The sequence below is a fragment of the Cherax quadricarinatus genome, chromosome 4, assembly GCF_038502225.1.
Source record: "Cherax quadricarinatus isolate ZL_2023a chromosome 4, ASM3850222v1, whole genome shotgun sequence".
In the NCBI taxonomy this organism is placed as follows: domain Eukaryota; kingdom Metazoa; phylum Arthropoda; class Malacostraca; order Decapoda; family Parastacidae; genus Cherax; species Cherax quadricarinatus.
The window spans coordinates 68,009,703-68,032,206 of NC_091295.1; the positions used below are offsets into that span (position 1 = coordinate 68,009,703).

At 36.6% G+C, this 22,504-nt stretch overlaps 1 long non-coding RNA gene across 1 annotated transcript in view; it reads right to left on the reverse strand.

Moving 5' to 3' along the window:
* Nucleotides 1-22,504, reverse strand: part of LOC138854581 (uncharacterized) — a 38,187-nt gene that overhangs the window by 14,706 nt on the left and 977 nt on the right. The window lies entirely within an intron of this gene.

Sequence of the window (22,504 nt, forward strand, 5' to 3'; positions counted from 1 at the left end):
TCCGAACTGCCAATATCCCAAAACCCCTCCTTTAAAGTGCAGGCATTGTACTTCCCATTTCCAGGACTCAAGTCCGGCTATATAAAAATAACCGGTTTCCCTGAAACCCTTCACTAAATATTACCCTGCTCACACTCCAACAGCTCGTCAGGTCCCAAATACCATTCGTCTCCATTCACTCCTATCAAGCTCACGCACGTTTGCTGAAAGTCCAAGCCCCTCGCCCACAAAAATTCCTTTGCCCCCCTCCCTCCAACCTTTTCGAGGACGACCCCTACCCCGCCTTCCTTCCCCTACAGATTTATAAGCTCTCCATGTCATTCTACTTTGACCCATTCTCTCTAAATGATCAAACCACCTCAACAACCCCTCTTCAGCTCTCTGACTAATACTTTTAACTCAACACTTTCTCCTAATTTCCAACTCCGAATTTTCTGCATAATATTTACACAACACATTGCCCTTAGACAGGACATTTCCACTGCCTCCAACCGCCTCCTCGCTGCAGCATTTACAACCCAAGCTTCACACCCATGTAAGTGTTGGTACTACTATACTTTCATACATTCCCTTCTTTGCCTCCACAGATAACGTTCTTTGTCTCCACATATACCTCAAAGCACCACTCGCCTTTTTTCCTTCATCAATTCTATGATTAACCTCATCCTTCATAAATCCATCCGCTGACACGTCAACTCCGAAATATCTGAAAACATTCACTTCTTCCATACTACTCCTCCCCAATTTGATAAAAAAAATTGTATATCTAAATCATTTGATACCCTCATCACCTTACTCTTTTCTAAGTTCACTTTCAACTTTCTACCTTTACACACACTCCCAAACTAGTCCACTAACCTTTAGAATCTCCCATAAGCTCAGTACCATCAGCAAAAAGTAACTGTCAATTCCCATTTTGTATTTGATTCCCCATAATTTAATCCCACCCCTCTCCAGAACACCCTAGCACTTACTCCTTTCACAACCTCATCTATAAATATATTAAACAACCATGGTGACATTACACATCCCTAATATATATATATATATATATATATATATATATATATATATATATATATATATATATATATATATATATATATATATATATATATATATATATATATATATATGTGTCGTGCCGAATATGTAAAACTGATCAATTAGAAAGAAATCATTTAAAATTAATTCCTTTCTAAAATTTTCTCTTATACGTTTAAAAATATACTTTTTTCATTTTTGTTAATGTAAAAATTTTTAATTTTGCACCAAAAGAATCTTAGAAAACTTACCTAACCTTATTATAACAAGAGCAATTTATTTTACCCTAACCCAACTAAATCTATTTTAAATACGTTTACAATAATTTAGTACTAAACAAACACAATCAAATCTATTTTTTTCGTTGGGTTCAGAATGATTTTGGCGAAATTACTGCATACACAAATTTTCACTTGTCCTATATGGCAAGATGAGCGTTGCTATTTAAGCCAAGATAGCAAGTTCTGCCTATTCGGCACGACATATATATATATATATATATATATATATATATATATATATATATATATATATATATATATATATATATATATATATATATATATATATATATATAGTGAGGGAAAAGTTCAACAGATAGGAGTAGCGAGCGAGTATATGGTGACTATAGTTTGATTGCCCGGCAGAGTCAGTCTAGCTCCTGCTATCCCTCCCCCCCTTTTCTTCACCCCGAAAGGTGACGTGTGGGGCTCCGACCAAATGGAAATCAAATGACACACAGCTCCCAACAACTGTTGGAATGTCAGCTTGGGTCATCTGGTAACTAAAGAAACTGTTGAAGGAGACAAACTTTACACATATGGGGCAGGTACTTAGTACCACCGATGGAATGAGCAATTATGCTGATCATTGGTTTAGGGAGAATTTTAAGCAGGGGGAGAGAGGGAGGGAGAGATTCTGGGAGAAGGAATTCGAGGCTTTTTAGGGGAGGAGGAGAGAGCGGTAATGAAGGGTAGGATCAGTGAGGTGGTGAAGGAGGCGGTAATGGGCTTGAGTAGGGGAAAAGCCCCGGGCATTGATGGAATTCCTAATGATTTCTATATTACACATTGGGATTGTATGAAGGAATGTCTGGTCCTGTTGTTTAACTGTATGAAGGAAAGGGGAGTGTTGGGGGAATCGCAGAGCACGGGGGTAGTAGTTTTGGTCTATAAGGGACGGGGGGGGGGGAGACCTTGGGTGCTTTTATGGCGATCTCCCTCATGTGTGCAGATTAAAGTTTTTGCGAAGGTTTTAAGTAACCGTATGAAAAAAGTGCTTGACTGAGTCCTACATAGAGGTCAGTGTGGGATTCCAGGTCGAAGTATGCGTGAGGGGCATGGAAGAATTAAGGATTTTGTGGAGGGTAGACAAGGGGGAGGGATCTTGGGGATTGATTGGAAGCAGGCTTATGACAGTGTAGATAGACATATGTTATGGAGTATTTTACAAAAACAGGATTTTGGGGATGAGATTGTGCGCTGGGCGACTACTTTGTATACGCCTGCAACGGTCAGGGTACAGGTTAATGGGAAGTTAGGGTTGCCGGTGCAGATGGGGATGGGTTTGCAACAGGGTTGCCCCTTGTCTCAAATCCTTTTTGCATGCATGCAGGACCCTTTTTATAGGCTTATAGAGGAAGGAGTGTGGGAACAGGGAGAGGTGGGACATGGGAGATGTGGTATTGTGGGGTATGTGGATGACACCACAGTTTTGGTGGGAGGCGAAATAGGATTGGGGAATGTGGGACGTATAATAGATTTTTGGCGGGGCGACAGGGATGAGGGTTAATGGAGCAAAGTCAAAGTTATTAGAAGTAGGCACGTGGGTGGGGGGGGTTGGGGGAACAGTATGGGTGGAACGTAGTGGACAGAATTAAGATATGTGGGGTTGTGTATATGGCGGACGCTAGGGAGGCGCAGAGAATAAATTCAAAGGAAGTTGTGAGTAGAGCGATGGGTAGGATGCGCGGGTGGAGGGCTGGGGATGTAACATTGCAGCAGAGGGTGGTGGTAGTAAATACACTTGTGTACAGTAAGGTGTGGGGCGTGGCAGAAATATATCCCCTGAGGTCGTGCGATATTCAGGAACTGGAGAGGGTAGTTTTGAGGTATGTGTGGGGTTATGGGAAGCCATGGCTACGGAAGGAGGTGGTGATGATGGGTGTACGGCAGGGTGGGATGGGTCTTATACCTTTGGACACAAGAGTGAAGGCAGTGTATGTGAAGCAGCGGTATTTGAGGGTGGGAGGGGAGAGGGGCAGAAGGGTGGGAGAGGTCATGGAGGATGTGCAAAAATGGTGGAAGGGGAAGGCACTACTGGAGTGTGAAGATATGGTGCGAAATTTGTTGGCAGTAATGGAAGCAAAAAGTGAGGGTAAGTAGGCTGGGGAGGACAGGTTGGCAGGGTACAGTGATACAGGGAGCAGCTACGTACCCGATGTATGATTGGAAGGGCATTTGGGAAGACTTTCGGAAGATCAGATTATAGCCAAGGGTTCGTGAAGTGGTTTATAGATTCTTTATGGGAATTCTAGCCACAAGGTCAGCGCTATATAGAATGGGTTATGTAGGTGCTGGCACTTGTTTGCATTGTGGGGAAGAGGAGACGGCTTTTCATGTTATACATTTTTGTGAAAATTTGGGTTTTGTAAGGACATGGTTAGCGAGAGCTTTGGGTATAGTGGCGGGAGGGGGGAGAAACATTTCGACTGAGGGCTTTGCATTTTGATGTGGGAGGGGTTTCCAAGGACATTCGGAGGGCAGTGATGCATGTAGTGGCAGATTTTTTGTATGTGTCTTGGTGCATGCGGGAGGTGGGGGGTGAATGTAGGGTGCGGGCGCTTGCGGCGAGTGTGTACCGTACAGCATGCAGAAATAGGCTACTATATGGGAGGTTGTGGGTAAAAAGTTTTCCCTTGGGTTATCGTAATCTGACGGTAGGTGTAATGTTGGGGTTGGGTGTAGTTTAGAGCTGGATTGGGCTGTTTTCTCCCTAAACTGGCATTTTTGTTCTTTTTTGAGATTAGTGGAGGATGGAAGGTGGAATAAAAGTGTGTGGTAGTGGAGCATATGGGTGTAAAGTCGTTAGGAATGAGGGGGGCGTAGTGGGGGGTGAACTGGTGACATTTGGTTAAGAAACAGGGGTTTTATGACTTTCGACGTCAGGTACGAACTTGAGCATGGAAAGGAATGTGGTTTTGTGGTTTTTAATACAGATAGCATGGGGTCAGGGGATGGCTTTCTGAAGCGTCTTTTGTCAGGTTGGTTTTGTTAATGATTGAGGTAGTACTGCCCGGTACATGTTTTATTAGGAGCCTTAAGTTATGTTGTGTAACTTAGTGCGTGACAGAGTAAGTCTCATAATGCTCTGGAATATTGCTAATAAATATATACATCTTGTTGAACATGATAATACATAAAAAATGGGAATATGTATTAGTGTGTGAGTTACAATTTCTAGTGTACTGTTACCATATTAGTTGGTATTCTTTACTTTGTCAAATAATTACTATCTATATTTTGTTATAAGTTATTATGTTAGTTCTTATTTTATACGAACAAATGTAATGTGTTGTGACGTCAAGTGCAAGTGGCATTTATCTTGCACTGGGGAAAAAGAGAAATGTAATGTAAATATGATTGGATCATAACGAAAGGTCATTGAATATATGTACACTGTATTTAGAAGGCAGGAAGGATTGTGAGGATTGTCAATATATGTATTAATTCTTATGTAAATTTCATGGAAATCAGGGTGATAATAATGTACACTTATTAGTCGGATGATAAGTATTGATATTATTATGCTTATTGTAATATAATATTGATTGATGAAATGTATAATAAGGTTTTAGCTTAGGACTAAAGAGATAAAAAGCATAGGGGATGGGGGATATTTTGTAAGCCCATTGATTTCGGCACGGCAGCGGCAGCAGCGACTTCCAAGCTCCGTACTTTTCTCCAACTACCAGAGCTACCAATGCTCCTATGATGACCTAGTTACAAGCAAAACTGCACTACCCAACGTAGCACCCAGAATGACCAAAGATTACCAACAGTGAAACCTACAAATCGAAAATAATAGAGATCAAAGGAAGACTGCACACAAACCGAAAGCAACACCCCGCTGCCAGCCGAACAACGTAACCCTAAGCTTTGTATACTACAACTTCTTCTTAACAACAACAATTCCTGTAGTATTATGAGGCGCAATCTAAGAGGAAACAGCACCAAGGCCAGCAAGAAAACACCGAAAAATCAACTATTCAACAAGTGTAGTCAGGAGGACGCCGGCCCAGCAACCACCCCACTCACCACAACTCAAGGCGACACCACAACAATAACAACAAACATGGCTGCCACCAGCCCATCCTCCCCTCTCTTCCCCGGATTCAACCTACCAAGTAGTCTCTCAGGTATGACCAACGGTCCAGATACCCTAAAGTCATGCATCTCCAACTTAGTTATTGAAAATATGAATCTTCGAGAGACGCTAACAAAACAAGACACCAGGATGACACAACTCGAAAACAAAATCCTCAGTCTTGAACAAAAGTTATCAACACCTGGAATGACTAACTGTGACAAGACCATCCAAACAGTCATAGATAGCCATACCCAACAAATAATATCTCTTAATACAAAGGTTGAAGAAGCAGTAAAACAATGGAAGAACAACTTAGATAACCAGTTCAGTGACTACTTTGCTCTCCAAGAAGATAAAACTGAGCAAGATAAACTATCGGACGCAGTAATAGTTAACAGTCCACTTTTTCCCAGTGATATGAACCAAACAAACAGTAAAGAAATTACTCTGCAGATCATAAAGGACCAAACTAGTGTTATTGTACCAGAGTCTGAAATAAAAGAAGCCAGGTTACTAGGATCCCATGGTAGAAAAAGTGTTATGCTTAGATTCCACTCACATGACAGGAAAAAAGACTTAATTATTGCATCTATTAAAGTAAAGAAAGAGGTATACATAAACGAGTGTCTTACCAAAAAAGTCAGAACCTCCTGTATAGAGTCAGAAAACTTAAGCGAGAGAATAATGACACAATACACCAATGCTTCACACGGGATGGGAAAATTCTAGTTAGGAAAACAAATGTAGGTCAACTGTACACAATCACGAACGAGAATGATCTATCACGATTTCTCAGGGATACTAATCTTACAGAGAATAACTAAACAATGTCCAACTTAAAAGCCTACGTAGTGTAGTGTATGTTTTGCTCCATTATTGTTCAAATTTCATTGTACAATCTCTTAGTAATTAAATATTCAACTACCTCATTTTGTAATTTTACTAGTAAGCATAAATCACCTTATGTGATTTTCTTATTTACTATTGTTCGCTTGAACATTAGCTGAATTGATACTTTCTCTGTCCATATTACTACCTCTTATTTTTTTAAATACTGTCAATTGATATTACTTACTAAAATTAATAAATATCATTTTTACTAAAATTTCTATTTACCCTTAACATTTTTGACATTTAATAACCATTACTTGTCTAATTACCTTTACCTGTTTTAATACCACATTTACTATCCTAGATTACTCTTAATTACCTTGTACTGCCATATAACCTCAAGTATAACTACCAGTGCAATATTGAATGAAATAAACATTACTTTTTCACTTTTTTGTAATCATTATTACTTACTAAAATTTTATTAAACACCATATTTACTACCAGTCAATCTTACTTTTGTACATTAAACATTATTTTATACTTTCCATAACATTTTGTTGCCAAATTTTCAAGTTTTTATATTCAACCCCAACCTTTGTATTATCCTTTGTACCTGTGTACCTGGGTACCTGTCTACCATCTTACTATCATATTATAACCAAGACATTACCATTGTGATTTTTTACTATTATTCTTTTGGTACTTTAATTGTGAATTTTATTTTGTCAATTTAAATCTATAGTTATAATCTTGATCTTGTCAACAACCTATACCAGACTCTAGTGCAATTGCAAGTACCATTTCAAATTGTATTTTTATATTATAAGTTTATATTATAATTCCTACCATCTGTCCATTTAACTTTGCTTACCATTACTTAATTTTAGTCCCTTATATATTTTAGCTTTATATAACTATCCTAGTTTATATATCCACAATTTTTAAAATAATCAAGGTGCTATTCTCAGGTGGTAAAGTAGAATAAGTTCACAATTTTGCCATTATATTCCAAAGCTCATTTATTTGATTACCACTTTATTCTTCACCACAACCTATATTAGTCCCTTTTTATTATAATTTTAAACTATAATTCTAACTTTAAAAAATTACCTTTATAGTACTACCTACTATCATATTCCCAAGCTCTATTATATGATCATCACTTTATTTGTATTAGTCCCTTAGCTCATTATTTTTACATTTGTAAAATAATTCAGGTGCTCTTTTTTAGCTTAAGACTATTTACTTTGTTTTATACTTAATTCTAACTATAGATTCACTACAAATCTTATGATTACAAGCATTGATCCTGATACCAACCTCTTATTTAATGACTTAAATGAATCAAACAGTTACTGTAATTACTACACTGCAGAACAATCAAAGGCACTTCTCAGTGCCAACAACAACATAACTGTCTTTAACTACAATATCAGATCTTTAAGCAAGCATTACGATGACCTCATAGCATTACTAAATTCCTTACATGCCAATATGTCCATCATTACACTAACTGAAACCTGGCTAAAGCCTGATAGTACAGATGTCTATGCCATTCCTGGTTACACAGCCATACACAACTGTAGGCCAGACCAACAAGGGGGTGGCACAGCCATATACTACTCAGACCAACTAGAATGTATCACTAATACTTGCACAAGGGATGAACATGGGGAATATATAATAGCTAAATTCAAATCCAAATACCTACAAAAACCTCTCACATTGATAAACATCTACAGAGTTCCACAGTCAAACATTAGCCAATTTAGTCAAAATCTAGGAAGTATGATAACTGATGCACGCATGAACAAAGATCACTTACTACTCTCAGGTGACTTCAATATAAATCTCCTGCAAGACCAGGACCCACACGTTACTGAATTCACAAACACAATGAGTAACTGCATGTTACTACCAACAGTAACAAAACCTACAAGAGTTACAGAGACTAGTGTTTCCCTACTTGACCACATCTGGACCAACACCATATCCCCTTTAAAATCTGGCATAATTACAGATAATACCACAGACCACTACCCTACTTTCCTCATAACAACTCTTGGTAAACTACCCCAAGACACTACTAAAGTCACCTTCAGACTTCACAATGAGGCAGCCATTAATAACTTCACAACAGCATTAGCAAACATTGATTGGCACACTGAGCTAGAAATCTATACAGATATTGACGAATGTATTAATAATTTTCTAAAAAAGACCCAATACCTCTATAACAAGCACTGCCCTAAAAAAACTAAACAGATGACAGCAAAGAGACTGAACAGTCCCTGGCTAACACCCAGCATTCTCAAATCCATAAATACAAAACACCAATATGAAAAACAGTACAGAATGGGTCACATAACCAGAGACCAAACAAAACGTTACTCGTCAATCCTAACCAGCCTGATAAGAAGGGCAAAAAAATTGTATTATGAGAACAGATTATCCAACTTACGAGGTGATATAAAAAAGACCTGGAAAACCCTATCAGAAATTCTGGGAACAAAAAAAATATCACGAAATAGCGAAATAAAATTAGCAAAATCAGATGAACCCCAACTCCCACCAACAGAAACAGCAAACAGACTCAATGATTTCTTCTCCACTATAGGACAAAACCTTGCCAATAAAATACCAAGCTCAGATACCCCACCAAATGACTACCTCACCGGCAACTACCCGAACACACTGTTCCTAGCTCCGACTAACCCATACGAAGTCTCCCTTATTATCAATGCACTAAAAAACAAGGCAGGAGATTTAAGTACCTTACCACCCTTTATATACAAAAAAGTGTCACAAGTGCTATCTCCAATTATTGCAACACTCTTTAACAAATCCATCGAATCCTCCACCTTCCCTACAGTACTCAAAATAGCAAGGGTCACCCCGATCCACAAAGGAGGAGACCAAACAGAGTTGAATAACTATAGGCCAATATCCAACTTACACCCTCTCTCAAAAATCTTCGAAAAATTAATTCATAAACGAATCTACTCCTACCTTATCTCCCAAAACATACTCAACCCCTGCCAATTTGGATTCAGGCCTAATAAAAATACTAATGATGCTATTATACACATGCTAGAACATATATACACTGCAATAGAGAAAAAAGAAGTCCCACTGGGGATCTTCATTGACTTACGTAAAGCTTTTGATACAGTTGACCATGACTTGCTCCACGTAAAATTGTCACACTATGGTATAAGAGGGCACTCCCTCAACTACCTCAAGTCATACCTCAGCAACAGAAGCCAATATGTGTACGCAAATGGGGCAAACTCTTCTGCGCAACCAATTACAGTTGGTGTCCCACAGGGAAGTGTCCTTGGCCCTCTTCTCTTTCTCCTATACATAAATGACCTTCCAAATGCTTCGCAATTACTCAAACCCACACTATTTGCAGATGACACTACATACGTCTTCTCTCACCCGAGCCCAGTCACACTAGCCAATACTGTAAATACCGAATTACAGAAAATATCTACCTGGATGAGGACTAACAAACTTACACTAAACATTGACAAAACCTACTTCATTCAGTTTGGTAACAGAGCTACAGATGTCCCTCTTAACATAATGATAAACGGATCACCTATCACAAAGCTAACAGAGGGAAAATTCTTAGGAATCCACCTTGATAATAGACTCAAATTTCATACACATATACAACAAATTTCTAAGAAAATTTCCAAGACTGTAGGCATACTATCGAAGATACGGTACTATGTTCCACAGTCAGCCCTCCTGGCCCTATATCACTCTCTTATTTACCCCTATCTCACCTATGGAATTTATGCATGGGGCTCAACAACAATTAACCATCTCAGACCACTAATTACCCAACAAAAGGCTGCAGTTAGAATGATAACAAATTCTCACTACAGGCAGCACACTCCACCAATATTCAATACACTAAACCTACTCACCATACAAAACATCCATACTTATTACTGCACCTATTACATACATAGAACACTTAACTCTGATATTAACCCTCCCCTCAAACATCTCCTTGCCAACCTCAACAGAACACATGACCATAACACAAGGCACAGATCACTCTTTGATGTTCCTCGTGTTCATCTCACACTATGCAAAAACTCAATGCACATAAAAGGCTCTAAAATCTGGAATTCATTACCTGTAAATATAAAAGAAACACTACCTGTTTATAAATTCAAGTCTCTACTCAAAGATCACTTACTCACCCAAAACCAAATAAATACTGAATAACTGAACCTTATAAATTGTATATCTTAAATGTTTCTCACAATTATATCACATAAATGTTAAACCTAAAACCGAATCTAACTTTATTATTTTTTAAATACACTACCTAACAGAATCCTTCATATGACTGAATGCAACCATATGACCTGTCTTTGTAATACTCACTTGTGCTTTATAGTTATCTGTTTACATTAATGTTTTATCACTGACTTCATCATTGCTTAGTTAATCTTAAGTTAATTTTAAGCCAGCCCGTAATGCTATGCATAGTATAAGTGGCTTTGGCATGCTGCTCTTATCTGTATTTTTTTGTACCTCTGTATGTGTGCTCAAATTTATAATAAATAAAATAAATAAATAAAATAAATAAATAAATGTATAAGAGATGTCAATGAGTATACTAAGTGGTAGTTTTTCAAGGGGGGGGGGGAGTCTATATTTGTTTAGTCACTGAAGATTATCGTTTTACTGCTTGTATCTTGTTACATATTGACGTACCATTTGAGACGTCATTGCATACCTAAGTGTAGTCAACCCCAGGCAACTACCTCTCATCTTTGCAGTGGTGAAAGACCTGCGTTCCTATCATCTTGACGGACTATTCAAGGCTAGAGACTGAAGAACTAGTCGTTGGGTTGTCACTCAACATGTGAACCCCCCCCCATCAACAACGGCTACAATTTCTACAACACGCGGTGTCAACAGCATCAGACACCAGTCTAACTGTATATATTAGCGTTGAATTCGGATATTTTTATATTTCATTTTTCATTTCTCTTTCAAGTAGGACAAAAATTCATATTTAACTGTTTTATACTTTCATTTCTAAATAATAGTGTTTATATTTGACTTATTATTCTTTTTCTATTCATTAATTTTCCTGAGGAGCAGCCAGCCTTGGTAATACTTACTGAAGTTGTTACAGGGCTGAGTAAGCCTTCATATATATATATATATATATATATATATATATATATATATATATATATATATATATATATATATATATATATATATATATATATATATATATATATGCAATAAGATCACAGTAAACATGTGATTTCAGAATATGCAAAACAACCACTCTGAAAGAATAGACAAATTCCAAGCGCTTTCGTGACTACTCACATTATCAAGGAACTATGAAAGTAAAGCATCCAAGGAAGCTATATAAGGGGTCTGGCCGGCACCTCACTATCAGATCCCACAACGGTTTAAACACCTGACGCGCGCCGACCCAACTTGGATAGGTCCTTGGCACAACTCACCCCACAAACTATTCTACCCAAGAAATAAGAAATTTTAAAGATTATTTGTCCAGTGTATTATTAAATTCTTCCCAAATTCTATTAATTATAAATGGATCTAATTTATATAAACCAAAGGAAATATTCATATTATTGTCAAAACTGCTTTTTATGAAACAAGATTCAATTATATTCCTGTCGACCATGGACTTGCTTGATACTACTTTCTCAACTTTTCGAAAATCAATTGGATGGTTAAAATCTCTTACATGAATAAATAGAGCATTGGAATCTTGTCCAGTTCTAATGCTATGTTTATGTTGTTTTAATCTTAGTTCGAGATTTTTACCAGTTTGACCATAATAAACTTTATCGCAAATTTTACAAGGAATCTTATAGACACATCCATCAGCATTTTGGGGGGAATTCTTTATCAAAAGTTTTTTTACTGTATCAAGATTTTTGAATACAACTTTAATATTAAAAGTCTTAAGAAGAGAAGGCATATCAATTAAGTTTTCATGGTAAGGGAGAACCAACATATTTTTAGTTGAATAAGGCTGGTTGTCCCTTTTTGGATTGTAAAAAGTATTTCTAGCAACTTTAAAAGATTTATCAATTACATTTCTTGGGTATTTTAAATCATTACCTATTTCATAAATTTTGGATATTTCCTCATCTATGAACTCAGGACTACAAATTCGTAAAGCTCTCAGAAACATTGATGAGAAAACAGACAGTTTGACTCTTATCTTGATGCGAGGAATAATAGTGGACATAGGAACAGTTATTAGTAGGTTTTCTGTAAATTTTAAATTTGAATTCATTATTACCCTTAATAATTAAAACATCTAGAAAAGGCAATGAGTTATTTTCTTCAAACTCAACAGTAAAGTTTATTGAATGGGCTAAGCTATTTAATTTTCCAAGGAAATGGTGTATATCTACATTTTTGGGCATAAGACACAAAATATCATCAACATATCTGAACCATTTAGCTCTATTAGGGAGGATTGTGTTAAGTAACCTTGTTTCAAAAAATTCCATGTATAGGTTACTAAGAACAGGTGAAAGAGGATTTCCCATTGCCATACCAAACTTCTGAGTGTAAAATTTATCATTAAATACAAATTTTGCATCAACAATGCAAAGTTTAATAAGTTTAATGATAGTAGGAACTGGCAATGGTAAATCATAGTTAACGAGTTCTTCAGATAAGAAACTTAATAAATCATCAACAGGAACTTTCGTAAACAAGGAAGTAACATCAAAACTAACCATGTTAAAATCATTTAAGTCAGTCAAGGAGCTTAATTTATCAACCAAGTCTATGTTGTTTTTAACATTAAAGTTAGAAATTTTGCCAACAATAGGGCTCAAAATATCAACAAGCCATTTGGATAATTTATATGAAACTGACCCTATGGAGCTAATAATTGGTCTGACTGGATTCCCTGGTTTGTGTGTTTTTATTAGTCCATACATGTAAGGTAAAGATGGATTAGTGGAAGTAAATTGTTTGACTAATTCATCTTTGCCTTTCAGTAGAAGTTTTATTGTTTTATTGAAATTGCTGTTAACGGTTTCTAGGGGATTTTTCCTAAGTTTAGAATAGGTTTCAGTATCATCTAAGAGATTATTCATTTTTTCTTGGTAATCATTTTCTTTCATAATTACTATTGCATTTATTTTGTCTGCTTTAGTAAGGCGCAAATTTTTATTGTTAAGTGTATCATAAGACTTAAAGAATCTTTGAGGGCAATTGGGAATGTTTGGTTTTAACATAGAGCTATATACCATTCCTTTACTAATATTAATTTCATCAGAGGATAAATCAGAAAATTTTTCAAAGTTACAAAAGGCTTTTGCAATTTCAACATTATTAAGTTTTTTTGAAGTTGCAAAACTTAAGCCAAAACCTAGAGCAGCAGTTGTATGTTTGTCTAAAATTTCATCTGATAAGTTAATTACAATTAATGGATACCACACGACTCTTCAGAATGTTCTCGATAAACTTTCCTAATCATATATCTTTTGTTTCAGTTTTCTTCTGCACTGATCAAGTCCCACAAGTTAAAAATTCGACTTAATTTCTTAAAAAATTGTTTAAATGAACAAGTTCTGCCCAAGTCTTTTACCCAATAGACTCCTTGACATGAGAGATCGTCCTTTTGATGATTTTATGAGAATTATTCTTCAGAAACATTGAAATAACTAAAATACAGGAGAAGGAAGCATTCAAAATATTGAGAAAGAAAATTAGACATTTTAATTGAAAATAGTGATTGGACAAAGCATGCTAATAACAATTTTGTAATTAACTTATCAGATGAAATTTTAGACAAACATACAACTGCTGCTCTAGGTTTTGGCTTAAGTTTTGCAACTTCAAAAAAACTTAATAATGTTGAAATTGCAAAAGCCTTTTGTAACTTTGAAAAATTTTCTGATTTATCCTCTGATGAAATTAATATTAGTAAAGGAATGGTATATAGCTCTATGTTAAAACCAAACATTCCCAATTGCCCTCAAAGATTCTTTAAGTCTTATGATACACTTAATAACAATAAAAATTTGCGCCTTACTAAAGCAGACAAAATAAATGCAATAGTAATTATGAAAGAAAATGATTACCAAGAAAAAATGAATAATCTCTTAGATGATACTGAAACCTATTCTAAACTTAGGAAAAATCCCCTAGAAACCGTTAACAGCAATTTCAATAAAACAATAAAACTTCTACTGAAAGGCAAAGATGAATTAGTCAAACAATCAATTTACTTCCACTAATCCATCTTTACCTTACATGTATGGACTAATAAAAACACACAAACCAGGGAATCCAGTCAGACCAATTATTAGCTCCATAGGGTCAGTTTCATATAAATTATCCAAATGGCTTGTTGATATTTTGAGCCCTATTGTTGGCAAAATTTCTAACTTTAATGTTAAAAACAACAGACTTGGTTGATAAATTAAGCTCCTTGACTGACTTAAATGATTTTAACATGGTTAGTTTTGATGTTACTTCCTTGTTTACGAAAGTTCCTGTTGATGATTTATTAAGTTTCTTATCTGAAGAACTCGTTAACTATGATTTACCATTGCCAGTTCCTACTATCATTAAACTTATTAAACTTTGCATTGTTGATGCAAAATTTGTATTTAATGATAAATTTTACACTCAGAAGTTTGGTATGGCAATGGGAAATCCTTTCACCTGTTCTTAGTAACCTATACATGGAATTTTTTGAAACAAGGTTACTTAACACAATCCTCCCTAATAGAGCTAAATGGTTCAGATATGTTGATGATATTTTGTGTCTTATGCCCAAAAATGTAGATATACACCATTTCCTTGGAAAATTAAATAGCTTAGCCCATTCAATAAACTTTACTGTTGAGTTTGAAGAAAATAACTCATTGCCTTTTCTAGATGTTTTAATTATTAAGGGTAATAATGAATTCAAATTTAAAATTTACAGAAAACCTACTAATAACTGTTCCTATGTCCACTATTATTCCTCGCATCAAGATAAGAGTCAAACTGTCTGTTTTCTCATCAATGTTTCTGAGAGCTTTACGAATTTGTAGTCCTGAGTTCATAGATGAGGAAATATCCAAAATTTATGAAATAGGTAATGATTTAAAATACCCAAGAAATGTAATTGATAAATCTTTTAAAGTTGCTAGAAATACTTTTTACAATCCAAAAAGGGACAACCAGCCTTATTCAACTAAAAATATGTTGGTTCTCCCTTACCATGAAAACTTGGTTGATATGCCTTCTCTTCTTAAGACTTTTAATATTAAAGTTGTATTCAAAAATCTTGATACAGTAAAAAAACTTTTGATAAAGAATTCCCCCCAAAATGCTGATGGATGTCTATAAGATTCCTTGTAAAATTTGCGATAAAGTTTATTATGGTCAAACTGGTAAAAATCTCGAACTAAGATTAAAACATAAATATAGCATTAGAACTGGACAAGATTCCAATGCTCTATTTATTCATGTAAGAGATTTTAACCATCCAATTGATTTTCAAAAAGTTGAGAAAGTAGTATCAAGCAAGTCCATGGTCGACAGGAATATAATTGAATCTTGTTTCATAAAAAGCAGTTTTGACAATAATATGAATATTTCCTTTGGTTTATATAAATTAGATCCATTTATAATTAATAGAATTTGGGAAGAATTTAATAATACACTGGACAAATAATCTTTAAAATTTCTTATTTCTTGGGTAGAATAGTTTGTGGGGTGAGTTGTGCCAAGGACCTATCCAAGTTGGGTCGGCGCACGTCAGGTGTTTAAACCGTTGTGGGATCTGATAGTGAGGTGCCGGCCAGACCCCTTATATAGCTTCCTTGGATGCTTTACTTTCATAGTTCCTTGATAATGTGAGTAGTCACGAAAGCGCTTGGAATTTCTCTATACTTTCAGAGTGGTTGTTTTGCGCATATATATATATATATATATATATATATATATATATATATATATATATATATATATATATATATATATATATATATATATATTTTTTTTTTTTTTTTTTTTTTTTTTTTTTTTTTTTTTTTTTTTTTTTTCAACAAGTCGGCAGTCTCCCACCGAGGCAGGGTGACCCAAAAAAGAAAGAAAATCCCCAAAAAGAAAATACTTTCATCATCATTCAACACTTTCACCACACTCGCACATTATCACTGTTTTTGCAGAGGTGCTCAGAATACAACAGTCTAGAAGCATACACATATAAAGATACACAACATATCCCTCCAAACTGCCAATATCCCAAACCCCTCCTTTAAAGTGCAGGCATTGTACTTCCCATTTCCAGGACTCAAGTCCGACTATATGAAAATAACCGGTTTCCCTAAATCCCTTCACTAAATATTACCCTGCTCACACTCCAACAGATCGTCAGGTCCCAAGTACCATTCCTCTCCATTCACTCCTATCTAACACGCTCACGCACGCTTGCTGGAAGTCCAAGCCCCTTACCCACAAAACCTCCTTTACCCCCTCTCTCCAACCCTTTCGAGGACGACCCCTACCCCGCCTTCCTTCCCCTATAGATTTATATGTTTTCCATGTCATTCTACTTTGATCCATTCTCTCTAAATGACCAAACCACCTCAACAACCCCTCTTCTGCCCTCTGACTAATACTTTTATTAACTCCACACCTTCTCCTAATTTCCACACTCCGAATTTTCTGCATAATATTTACACCACACATTGCCCTTAAACAGGACATCTCCACTGCCTCCAACCGTCTCCTCGCTGCTGCATTTACCACCCAAGCTTCACACCCATATAAGAGTGTTGGTACTACTATACTTTCATACATTCCCTTCTTTGCCTCCATAGATAACGTTTTTTGACTCCACATATACCTCAACGCACCACTCACCTTTTTTCCCTCATCAATTCTATGATTAACCTCATCCTTCATAAATCCATCCGCTGACACGTCAACTCCCAAGTATCTGAAAACATTCACTTCTTCCATACTCCTCCTCCCCAATTTGATATCCAATTTTTCTTTATCTAAATCATTTGACACCCTCATCACCTTACTCTTTTCTATGTTCACTTTCAACTTTCTACCTTTACACACATTCCCAAACTCATCCACTAACCTTTGCAATTTTTCTTTATAATCTCCCATAAGCACAGTATCATCAGCAAAAAGTAACTGTGTCAATTCCCATTTTGAATTTGATTCCCCATAATTTAATCCCACCCCTCTCCCGAACACCCTAGCATTTACTTCTTTTACAACCCCATCTATAAATATATTAAACAACCATGGTGACATTACACATCCCTGTCTAAGACCTACTTTTACCGGGAAGTAGTCTCCCTCTCTTCTACACACCCTAACCTGAGCCTCACTATCCTCATAAAAACTCTTTACAGCATTTAATAACTTACCACCTATTCCATATACTTGCAACATCTGCCATATTGCTCCTCTATCCACTCTATCATATGCCTTTTCTAAATCCATAAATGCAATAAAAACTTCCCTATCTTTATCTAAATACTGTTCACATATATGCTTCAATGTAAACACCTGATCTACACATCCCCTACCCACTCTAAAACCTCCTTGCTCATCCGCAATCCTACATTGTCTTACCTCTAATTCTTTCAATTATAACCCTACCGTATATATATAATACAAACTTCTCTGTGCATACCCTTCTACTCAATGCACAAATATCAGGAGAAATATTCGTAAAATAATGTGTCCACTCACTATTATGAATTCATTTTAAGACATAGTGTTAAATAGAAGTTATATTACCAACATTAAAAAAAAAGTTGCAGGGAGAGCCGATTATCAAAACTAAGCGCTAAACCCAGAAGGATCATACAGCGCTGACAAGGAGACCTTGAACTATAGTCAAATCTCAAAGTTCTTACAATAAAACAAAAAACAATTGGTAAAATATCAGGAAAGCACGCAACTTTTTTTTCTTTTTTTTTGAAAATCCAGTCTACCGAGATTTCCCTTCAAGGAGAGGCCGGGGGGGGGGGGTATTTTTTGTTGCTGATTAAGGGCTCTTGATCAAAGGAATTAGAATTGCCATTACTTGCATTAAATCTGATTTTCTGATTACCTCTCACTGTCCATATGCTGAACAACCCCCTAGTGGTTTACCACTTGTGGATATATATTCATTCCCTAGGGGCTGTATGACCCCTTCTGGGTTACCACTTCGGTGGACAAATAATAATATAATAATCCTGGAGAAGCGTCAAACTTATAGGTGATATCTATACAAGAAAAAAAAAAAAGCCTTGAATTATTTAAATTACGAGAAGAGCTAAACCCGTAATCATAGAGAACCTGGGAAATGGCAGGAAATAATGTTTTACAGGAAAGAGGATTGCTTTAACTCTCTGCATAACCCCCCCCCCCTTTCCTGGTCAGGTATTCACAGCCAATTAGATTTTTAATCAGGGAAAGCGTTAATCCCCACTCCACAAAGGGGGCAGTAAAGCAACAGCAAAGAACTACAGACCAATAGCACTAACATCCCATATCATAAAAATCTTTGAAAGGGTCCTAAGAAGCAAGATCACCACCCATCTAGAAACCCATCAGTTACACAACCCAGGGCAACATGGGTTTAGAACAGGTCGCTCCTGTCTGTCTCAACTACTGGATCACTACGACAAGGTCCTAAATGCACTAGAAGACAAAAAGAATGCAGATGTAATATATACAGACTTTGCAAAAGCCTTCGACAAGTGTGACCATGGCGTAATAGCGCACAAAATGCGCGCTAAAGGAATAACAGGAAAAGTTGGTCGATGGATCTATAATTTCCTCACTAACAGAACACAGAGAGTAGTCGTCAACAGAGTAAAGTCCGAGGCAGCTACGGTGAAAAGCTCTGTTCCACAAGGCACAGTACTAGCTCCCATCTTGTTCCTCATCCTCATATCCGACATAGACAAGGATGTCAGCCACAGCACCGTGTCTTCCTTTGCAGATGACACCCGAATCTGCATGACAGTGTCTTCCATTGCAGACACTGCAAGGCTCCAGGCGGACATCAACCAAATCTTTCAGTGGGCTGCAGAAAACAATATGAAGTTCAACGATGAGAAATTTCAATTACTCAGATATGGTAAACATGAGGAAATTAAATCTTCATCAGAGTACAAAACAAATTCTGGCCACAAAATAGAGCGAAACACCAACGTCAAAGACCTGGGAGTGATTATGTCGGAGGATCTCACCTTCAAGGACCATAACATTGTATCAATCGCATCTGCTAGAAAAATGACAGGATGGATAATGAGAACCTTCAAAACTAGGGAGGCCAAGCCCATGATGACACTCTTCAGGTCACTTGTTCTATCTAGGCTGGAATATTGCTGCACTCTAACAGCACCTTTCAAGGCAGGTGAAATTGCCGACCTAGAAAATGTACAGAGAACTTTCACGGCGCGCATAACGGAGATAAAACACCTCAATTACTGGGAGCGCTTGAGGTTTCTAAACCTGTATTCCCTGGAACGCAGGAGGGAGAGATACATGATTATATACACCTGGAAAATCCTAGAGGGACTAGTACCGAACTTGCACACGAAAATCACTCACTACGAAAGCAAAAGACTTGGCAGACGATGCACCATCCCCCCAATGAAAAGCAGGGGTGTCACTAGCACGTTAAGAGACCATACAATAAGTGTCAGGGGCCCGAGACTGTTCAACTGCCTCCCAGCACACATAAGGGGGATTACCAACAGACCCCTGGCAGTCTTCAAGCTGGCACTGGACAAGCACCTAAAGTCAGTTCCTGATCAGCCGGGCTGTGGCTCGTACGTTGGTTTGCGTGCAGCCAGCAGCAACAGCCTGGTTGATCAGGCGCTGATCCACCAGGAGGCCTGGTCACAGACCGGGCCGCGGGGGCGTTGACCCCCGAAACTCTCTCCAGGTAAACTCCAGGTAATCCCGTATGAGTCGCATACCGCCTGTGACAAGAGGCATTATGGTTCAATCCAAGAAAAGTGACGACAAGTCCAGTTCCTTGGATTAAGTCTCTCACTGGCCTGGATAAAGCCTGAGGGTAACGGGGGTGATCCGAAGCCTATGGATTATACGTTCCTTATAGTTCCATATAACTTTCACCACCAGTCAAGAATAATACCTATATCAATGAAGTACACCTGGTGAATAATAATTAATAATAAATATAAGAAATCCATACTGTAAAAAAAAAAAGAGGCCCTCTGAATTAATGAAATTACGAGAAGTGCTAAACCCGTAATCATAGAACACCTGACAAATGGCATGAAATATATTTGATTCAAGCAAGAGAAGGTTAGTTAAGGTTCGTCAAGAAACAGAAGTGTTTCCTGGCGCAGGTCTCATTTGATGACCCGCCGTTGAAGCTTTCGATTATCTGACCGAGGCCTTCCTCTGGCTTGCCAGTCCAACCCTTTAAAAATTATGGTCAATTATAACCATAAGGATTACTTTAAATTCTTTGCATAAAGAGCCCCTCGCCCACATGAAGGACCCCCTCCCCGCCCTTTCCCAGGTTAGGTATTCACAGCAAATATTAATTTTTTAATTAGGGAAAACGTTAAACCCGTAGGAGTCAAATAGCGCCTGTGAAGAGGCATTAGGGTTCGATCCAAGGAAAATGGGGTTGGTTTAAAGCCTATCGATTACACGCGGATCCTAATGGCTCCATGAACTTATTCACGAACAGTTAAGAATACTTTAATACCCAAATTAAAGACCGAAGTACAATTGATAATTATAATTATAATATACATAGACTAACATAGCACCAGTAAATTATGCACCTGACACCAGTAATAACTCGTGCACTTGACACGTTATAAATCGTGCATGTGACGCCACTAATAAAACGTTCACACCAGTAATAAATCATGTACATGAAACCAGTAATAAATCATGCACATGAAACCAGTAATAAATCATGCACATGAAACCAGTAATAAATCATGTACATGAAACCAGTAATAAATCATGTACATGAAACCCGTAATAAATCATGCACATGAAACCAGTAATAAATCATGCACATGAAACCAGTAATAAATCATGCACATGAAACCAGTAATAAATCATGCACATGAAACCAGTAATAAATCATGTACATGAAACCAGTAATAAATCATGTACATGAAACCAGTAATAAATCATGCACATGAAACCAGTAATAAATCATGCACATGAAACCAGTAATAAATCATGTACATGAAACCAGTAATAAATCATGTACATGAAACCAGTAATAAATCATGTACATGAAACCAGTAATAAATCATGCACATGAAACCAGTAATAAATCATGTACATGAAACCAGTAATAAATCATGCACATGAAACCAGTAATAAATCATGCACATGAAACCAGTAATAAATCATGCACATGAAACCAGTAATAAATCATGCACATGAAACCAGTAATAAATCATGCACATGAAACCAGTAATAAATCATGTACATGAAACCAGTAATAAATCATGCACATGAAACCAGTAATAAATCATGTACATGAAACCAGTAATAAATCATGTACATGAAACCAGTAATAAATCATGTACATGAAACCAGTAATAAATCATGTACATGAAACCAGTAATAAATCATGCACATGAAACTAGTAATAAATCATGTACATGAAACCAGTAATAAATCATGTACATGAAACCAGTAATAAATCATGTACATGAAACCAGTAATAAATCATGCACATGAAACCAGTAATAAATCATGCACATGAAACCAGTAATAAATCATGTACATGAAACCAGTAATAAATCATGTACATGAAACCAGTAATAAATCATGTACATGAAACCAGTAATAAATCATGCACATGAAACCAGTAATAAATCATGCACATGAAACCAGTAATAAATCATGCACATGAAACCAGTAATAAATCATGCACATGAAACCAGTAATAAATCATGCACATGAAACCAGTAATAAATCATGTATATGAAACCAGTAATAAATCATGTACATGAAACCAGTAATAAATCATGCACATGAAACCAGTAATAAATCATGCACATGAAACCAGTAATAAATCATGCACATGAAACCAGTAATAAATCATGCACATGAAACCAGTAATAAATCATGCACATGAAACCAGTAATAAATCATGTATATGAAACCAGTAATAAATCATGTACCTGATCAGTAATAAGTTGTGCTCACCAGTAATAAATTGAGCACGACACCGGTAATAAATCGT